The sequence below is a fragment of the Arvicanthis niloticus genome, chromosome 7 (assembly GCF_011762505.2).
Source record: "Arvicanthis niloticus isolate mArvNil1 chromosome 7, mArvNil1.pat.X, whole genome shotgun sequence".
Taxonomy (NCBI): Eukaryota; Metazoa; Chordata; class Mammalia; order Rodentia; family Muridae; genus Arvicanthis; species Arvicanthis niloticus.
Window position 1 is genome coordinate 84,369,735 of NC_047664.1, and position 9,028 is coordinate 84,378,762.

Consider the following 9,028-nt stretch of genomic DNA (forward strand, 5'->3'; position numbering starts at 1 on the left):
AATTTTTACTTGTTAAAACTGCAAACACAAGAGTTTCATGCTTGGCTCATTTGTTTGCTCTCCATATTTTTTGTGAAAAATAATGTGTGAACCACAGTTTTATGTTTTTGTCCATCCTCCAAAACCTGTTGTTTTGTGGAAGTAAAGATAACCTCTGATAGTAAAAATGTCCTGACTCACTAAGTGAAAGAATAATTACAGACTTAGTGGATAATTTTGTAAGTGGCATGATTATGACATTAAGCATGATTAAAATTTTTCAATAAATGTACTGAGGAAGGAAAGGAAATTTACATTAAATTGATTTTACAGATCCCAGTAAGTGGTGTATGACTTACTCATTATTCAAACAATAGTATATTCAATGACTCTATAATCATCTCTCAATCCAGGAAGTCAGTGTCCATCTAATCAGTTACCCTGCTCACTCTCTGTATCGTGGTTTGAACAAGAAGTGTCCCCTTTAGGCTCAGGCTTTGAACACTTGGTCCCAAGTTGATGGAGCTGTTTGGGTAGGTGGTGGAAGCACATGACCAGGGTGGGCTTTCAATGGAGCCTTGCTCCACTTCCAGTTTATTATCTATGCTTCATGTTTTGGGTTGATGTCATGACCTCTATTCTTCCTGACTCTGCTACTATGACTGCTATCAGAACATCAAGTCTGCTGTTTGCTCCTGTGACTCCTCTCTTCTCATAATCTACTGATAACCAACTAGAAACACAGACAATCAAACCATTTCTTCTTAACTTGCTGCTGATGGTGATGTTTTATTACACAAAAAGAAACTTAACTAACATACCTCTTTATCTGCACATTATATTAATATGTTTCTAGGACATTCCATGAGACCCTTTGTTTGTTTCATGATGAGCTTTGGAATGTAGTAATGTATCAACCACTTAAGGACAGTATACATTTAAAAATACCTCGTTCATATAGATCTGTGATGCTTTCTGCCTTCAAAGTTTTAAGTTCCACAATTCTAATATTTCATATTTATAATTGACTTACAAAAGTCTATTATACATATATTTAATATAGACACCAAGACACTATAAATTTTTAGAGCTTTTAATTGAAATAGAAGTGTTTCATTCTTATTCTTCCCTTGAATTTGTTTATCACTTCCCAGATAAGCTTTCCTTAAGCACTGGCTATGCCACATCTTCAACTCTCAAGTTAATTGTTTCTTTTCTCATTATTCTTATTGATATACACACACATATATTTTCAGGTTGTATTAGTGTGTTCAGGAATATATGCACCTATATATACGGTACCCAGGACAGTTTATACATAGGAAAAAAAGAGGAAAATGATGTAATTCTATTATAGTCTCAAAAATAAAAGGTAATAAAATGGAATTAGCCACAACAATAAAGTTAAAACTGTCATTTGCATACTTTTATACTCTTAAATATAGAATATACACACAACTAATATTTCACTATATTTTATGTGCCTTTTAATTGCAAGTAACTAATAGGAAAGCATTTTTTTTTTTGAGAAACTTACAAGTAAATGCATCTGTTATGTTCAACCAATGTTGTTTGGGTGTTTTAAGTTAAATGTAATTACAATACAATTTACTTTTCTCCCATTTGGCATTTCAAGATACTCACTGGGATACATTTTTCAATTTCCTCTGGAAAAAATATTCATAGTGTCTGCCTCTTTTGCTGTGGTAGCAGAGAAGTAAGAAAACTTTTTTGATGGTACAAAAAATGCATTCATACCTCAGTGTATCCACCTTAAAATTTTCATTAAGAAAAAAAAGTCCTTTCTTGCTGATTTTAGGGTACATGCTGCAATTGGTGCAAAGCTTGCTTTTGCTTTCTTTATTCTTTTACTCACTGTTCTTCTTTGACTTAGTTTTCCAAAACCATAAGAAATACTATTTCAAATAATGAAAATAATCAAAAAATAAAGAATACTTTTCTCTATCTAAACTCTCCTGTATACTACTCCTTGCTTTCTTTCAAATTTATGGCCTCATTTAAATTTTTTTTTAATCTAAGGCCTTATTTTTATTAATTGGTGTTATATATATATGTATATATATACATACATATATATTCATAATTTATATATACATATATATATACACATTTTCCTCCTAATTTCAAATTCTACAGGTTTTTCATGGGGCAAAAGGAACTCTGAGTCTCCCAGTTAACATCCTTCATTTGTAACTACCTAGAGGCTTCTGATGGTTTCAGTAGTTCAATCCATATAGAAACTCTGCACTGAACTTTAAAAAATGACCCTCAGGCTGACAATTGCTTTGAACAGTAGCATGCTGAAACTGGCTTTGGAATTTCATATCAACTGTCAGGGATCTACAGCAAAATTTGCAATCAAACAATAAATTATACATAAGAAAGACATTGAAAATGATTCTCTAGTGCCAAGTGGCCTACACACACATAGATACTATTAGAAATGGAAACACAGTTTCAAAACATTTTAGATATATAACAATGTATATATATATATATATATATATATATATATATATACATATATATACACTTTATATATACTTCTATAAACAAATAATATACTCAAATATATATGCACATATATGATATATATATGCATCAGATTGAATGACTCAGAATTTGTAAGCGTTCTCCCAATGTTATTAATTTCTATTTGACAGTATAATTCCTAATATAAAATTATCTTTCTTTAACATATTTCTTCTGTAACACTTCAATGTAAAAATATATCAGTAATATCAGGTGTTTCTTGGACATCTTTCAGTGAGCTACTTATCTAGAAAGTAAGCACATGGCACGCATCCTAGAAGTTCATGCTTTTGAATTTTATTTTTTCTCCTATACATAATTGCCATCATTTTTGTCTACTATCACATATTTCAAAAAAGAAAAGTACCCTGGCATTACAAACACAGCCGTGGCAATTTCAGCATAGTCATAACACTAATTTTTATACCAATGATTTCAAATCCTGCAATCCAGCCACTGTCCTTGTCTGAAGTCCATTTTCTCTTCCCCTCATATCTGTCAAGGCTGCATGTCAAGGCTACCTGACAGACTATCTCAACAACAGATTCTTTATATCTATACTCATCACTATCTAAAATGATTTTTCCTGAAAATTTACATTTTTCTTCCTGATATCTCCCATCTCAGATATCATTGGGTCTTAAAAAGTCAGATTTTTATCTGATACCTCAACAGAACAGTTTATTATTGAGTAATTTTTGAAAATATTGTTGTGTTCCATTTGAAACCACTCTGTGTTTCCCTCTTATTAATTTGCCCATGATTGAGTAAAATGTGATGCTGTATGCAAGCTTCTCTAACTAATGTATTTATTCAGGACATGCTCAAACTACTGCACTTCCCATATTTTGGTCATATACAACAGCAGATAATCCTGTATCTATGAAGGGTTTCCATCAATGTCACTTTAGAACATTATGTAGGATATTAAATGCTGCTCAGTTTATTTTCAACTTGTGGCAGTCTAACAACATCTAGAAAAGGGAGCTTCAAATAAGTAAACACCTCCATTAGATTGGCTTATTGGCAAGCATATGAGGCATTTTCTTGATTTATACTTGATGTGAAAATGCAGAACCCAGTACCAGTATTGCCACCCCTGGACATGTAGGTAGTCCAATAGTGTATAAGGAAGGGGGATGATTAGGTCAAGGGGAGATAGTTAAAAAGCAGCATGCCTCTATTGGGAACCCTGTAATAAGTTCAATGGTTAGCTGCTAACATCTGCCTCTGTATATGTTAGGCTCTGGCAGAGCCTCTCAGGAGGCAGGTATATCAGGTTCTTGTCAGTATGCACTTTCTACCATCCACAACAGTGTTTACATTTGGTGATTGCACCTGGGATGGATCCCCAGGTGGGGCAGTCTCTGGACAGTCCCTCCTCCAGTCTCTGCTCCACACATTGTTTCTATATTTGCTCCTGTGAGTATTTTGTTAAGCAGAATCAAGAGGGTAGTGGGCTGGATTATTACTGGTATAACAGCTTTAATGACATTAATTGCTAGCACCACTGTTTCTGCAATTGCTTTGACACAAGAAGTTAATACAACTACTTTTGTTAATCATTTAGCAAAAAATGTTACTAATGTGTTAAATATATAAGAAGATTTAGATAGGCATTTGGAGCAACGGATTGATGCTCTTTATCCTATTCCAATTATTGGAAAAAGGTTCAGAGTTTTAGAGTAAGGAGCCATCTCAAGTGTCATGCCAAATACCATTAGATTCATGTTAGTTCTAAAATTTACAATGGTAGTCATTATAATTAGGAAAAAGTTTAAAGACACTTTCAGGGTATTTGGTATAATTCTAACACCTCTCTGGATGTTTTAACTCTGCATAGTGAGCTTATGAATTTAATGAATGCTCCTTTGCTGAGATTTGATGTGACAGATACTGCTGATAAAATTACCCATGGCCTGAGGTCAGTATTTCTACTTTGGTCAAGCTTCAAGAATGGCATAAAGAGTTTGATCGTGTTAGCCCTTTTTGTCCTGGGAATATTTTCATTCCTGCTCATTATGTTAAGCTTGTCTTTAACAGCATCAACATGTTGGTAACCAAAGTACATGGCTTGTACCTGAAATGGACCCCCAGGCAGAGTTATTAAATTAACAGGCAGGCAAACTGATAGGTAAGATTTTGCACAGAGCCTTATCAACCTAAGACATAATTTCATTGCTTTTTATAGTGCATATTCCACGATAGATAAAGAAGGCATTCTTGTCAGAATGATCTAAGACCGGCTCAGTCTTGTTTATGAAATAAAAAGAGGGAGAGGCAGAGGCTTTTGGGGCTGATTGTCAAGAATCTGACATGTGCCAAGGACAAGGAAATGGGCTTCAGGCAGGAATCTGACATTAGTCTAAAACAAAGAAGTAATTTCAGGCAGGCATCTAAATTTTAGGCTAGAACAAGGAAGTAGGCTTTAGATATGAAAATGACTTTGGGCTAGGACAAGGAAGTAGGCTCAGATAGTTTGGTCATCCTGATAAGCCCTTAGATACAGTGATCATGGAAGTGTTCATGCAACTTTGCTTGTTTCCTTGCTTGTTCTTTGACTATTTATGTTTTTTCTCTTGCTTGTTCCTGGATTATTTGCATCTATTGTATTGCTAGTTCCTCAACCTAGAACTGACCTTAATACATGCATGTAATTAAAATGTTATAAAAGCAAAAAGGAGGGGTATGTGATAGGGGTTTTTCTAGGGAGGGGAAATAAAGGGGATGGCATATGAAATGTAAATAAATTAAAAAATTTAAAAAAAGAGCAGCAACATTTCTCTATGGCTTTCTTTCCAATTCCTTCCTCCTATTTCATTCCTTGAATTCTGTCCCTGACTTCATGATGGACTATAAGTTGTAAGCTGAAAATTACCCTCTCCTTTCTGAAGTGCTTTTGGTCATTAGCCTTTATCATAGTGGTAGAAATGAACCCAGGACAGTAGGCAAAAGTAAGAGGTCTAAAATAATTTAAAGAAAAGGTAATAATAGATGGATTGTATATGATGTTTTCCCTGAAGCCTATAGAAACATGACAGGTAATTTTAAAGAATGTATCTCTAAAAATGCAACATTCTTGCCATTCTTATTTATTGCTGTATAATTTCTGATATTAGAATTTCTTGTTCTGAACTTGGGAGATGGATAGATTTCTAAGACTGCTATTCAAGCATGAGGACCTGAACCCAAATAGCCAGCACCCATGTAAAAACCCGAGTTTGGAATTGGTGAGACATGCATGATACTAGCCTAACTAAAGGCTCATTTAGAGACTTAGTATCAACTGTAAAGGTAGAGAGAGGCAGAACAATACACCAATATCCACCTGTGGCCTCTGCATGTATTTCTCCTTACAAATGTAGAAATAACATGCACACACACGAACACACAGACACACAGATTATTTATCTAATGAAAACCTTTTCTGTTAAGTTTTTACTACCTAATAAAGATTTAACTCCAATCTCATGTAGTATTTTATTTCTTTTACTTTTTTGAGTCTCGGAAAAAAAAAAAAAAAACACTTTTCCAATGTTTACTTCTAAAAAATTAAGCCATTTATTATATCTCACTAAAATAACTTGTATGATACTAAAGTGAAGTAGTTTCAATCATGTAGAAATAAATTCACATTTAACTGGTCTAGGGAGATGGTGCAGTTTCCATCACCCAGACTCCCCTTCAGACTTTGCTATTAAAGACCCAACTTTCTATACACAGAGAAAAAAAAATTAAGTAGGGAAAGTTGTCTAAAGATGACTTGATAGAATATATTATTATAATCCCTATGTTTAAAGGGCTTTTTTACTTAACATTTGTTTATTTTCTTGCCAGTTTTTTTGAATAATCAGAAAGTTTTCAGTCAAAATGACCAATTTTTCATATGTCAGTTTAAATGTAGTATGTGATTGATGGTCCAATTGCTAGTAAGCAAAGAAGGGGGGAAATGTCAGATGTTGGCCATATTTCAGGCTTCACTGTGCTACTTCCTCTGTTACAATGATTGACAACTCAAATGGATTTAGATTTAAAACTTCCATTGAAATGACTGGAGATTTAGCACAAAACTCCTATCCTTAGCTGTCAAATAAGTAAAGCAATTCTTGAAGCATATCTGAAATTAAATTAAGAAACAGTAAAGGCACAACATCAATTGTAGTACATGCAACCTGACTGAGAGAACAGCCACAAATAATCGTCAGCTGATAGCTACAGGAAGAAATCATGGGATCAGAACATCCAACTCTTAGGACTTTGTTAATAAAATGAAAGGACTTAGAAATTAGTATACATATTCAACTGGATTCTTTCAGATTTTAAAAGCTAGTCAATTGATATAAATATTGTCACTTGATTGATTAAAATACTGATAATGTTGAAGAAAAATAAAAAGAAAACATATTTTACTGTTTTACGTATTAACATCAAGTTTTACAACTAAATGGTATAATGAGTGTATACCAGTTAACATACAACTACACAGCCATACCCAGCCTTAGTGTAAAAGTGCTTAATAAATTGAAGCTACTTTATCATTTCAGCAATTTGTAAAAAATGTAATTAATAAATAATAAATTCTTTATAACTGGTTACTTGAAATGTTATAATCTCACCTGTGAGTGAGGGATAAAATTTTGTAGTTCAATTTTTATTTAGTTCGGATGTAGAAATAGAGATTTAGATGTATACCGAGAGAGGTGGAGGTATGCCAAAACATAATATTGTATTCATGGTTACAAATGTTAGAGACATGCTGTTTTCTCTGAAGTTTCAAGAGCTTAGGAAGAATCCTTATGTCACTAGTTACAAAAGGAAGAGATGAACACATGATCTACTTTTCTTTGAGAGCAGTGAAGTGGACAAAAACATAAAGAGGGAGATAGAGTGCAGCCTTTGTATCCTGAGTTTGTCTTCTGTAACAGAACCACTGGCCATGGTACTGGTGAATTTCCACAGGCCAGGTTTTCATGAGAGTGAAAACCTCCAGGAACCTCAAACTTAGATGGTGTATTTCAAGTAAATTTTTGACGTAAGACTACCAAACTATTCTTACAGTGACCTATGAAGGATTGGATAAATTTGTCAATGGGTATATTACTATTCTGGGGATAAACCTATTAAAATGTGAACTTTTTTGTTTATTGTTTTCAACAGAAAGTGGCTTTTAGTATACAGTTCTGAAGAAGGGGAAAACAGCATGGGGGGAAAAGGCAAAAATGGTTGATGCACCGATTTGGAGCAGGACTGTATTTGTTAAAGTCTTCCCATTCTAAAAAATACTTGTCGTCTTGCTCATCCTTCTTGTCTTCATCGTTGTAGTCCTTGTTGGTGTCACCGATGTAGTTGTCCTCTTTGTTGTCCAGTCCCACTGCTGCCTTTCCCCAACATGGCCTGGGACTTCCCAGATTTTTATCCTATCGGTTTAAGATACAAAGTCGTATTTAGTGAAGCATTTAAGGCTGTACCCTTCTCTGTTCATGGGCACAGACATGCAGTCTTGTGATTATCCTTGACCCTGCTTGGCTCCTTCTCTGCTTTTTTTTCCCCCAAGCTCCACCTAATGGTTGCTGTGGGTCTCTGGATCTGTTACCATTAGTTGCTGGATGAAGCCTCTCTGAAGATGACTATACTACTCTCCTGTCTATGACTACAGAAGAGTATCATTAGGAATCATTTTATTGACTTTTGTTTTGTTTGGTGTTGATTTTGTTGGTGGTGTTTGGTTCTATCCTAGGTCTCTGGGCTACCCAGACTATAGTTCTTTGCCCTTCAGGCAATGCCAGCAGTGGGCTCCTTCTTCTGTGGCATGGGTCTCAAACAGGACCAGTCATTGTTTAGCCAGAATTTCTACACCACTTCACCACAGCAAATTGTGCAGGCAGAACAAACTGTAGGTTAAAGACTTTTGTGGCTGAATTGACATCCCAATCTCTCCATTGGAAGTCGGGATATCCCACTGTTAGGTCTCTTATCTGGAGTTACTCTCATTGACTGCTGGGAGTTTCCATTGTACTGGTTTCTACCTCGTCAAGATGCCTTCAAATTCCAGTCAGCTATCTCTCTCCCAGTTCTCCTTCCCTCCCTTCTCCCACCGGATCTATCCTGTATCCATTACACCCACCTCTGAGTTTACCCATGATTTTTATTCTATTTCCCTTTCCCAGAGAGATTAATGCCTCCGTCTTAGGGCCCTTTTTTAGAAAAAGACTATGTGAAACATATTTAGTATGGGTTCTGGCATAAGTTGTAGAATCAAAACCTAAAACATGATTCATACAATAGCCATTTGTAAGTATTTATTTATGAACAATGAAGTCCAATGTATTTTGAGAATCAAATTTTATTTTAAGTTAATGAAAATAAAATCTGGGAATATGTATTTGTAAAACACATATTTAATTTAATATTGTAATCTAACAAATACAAAACCTCAAAAACTCCAAAGCTCAATAATATAAAAGTAATTTACTAAATTATAAATAGACGTTTCTTA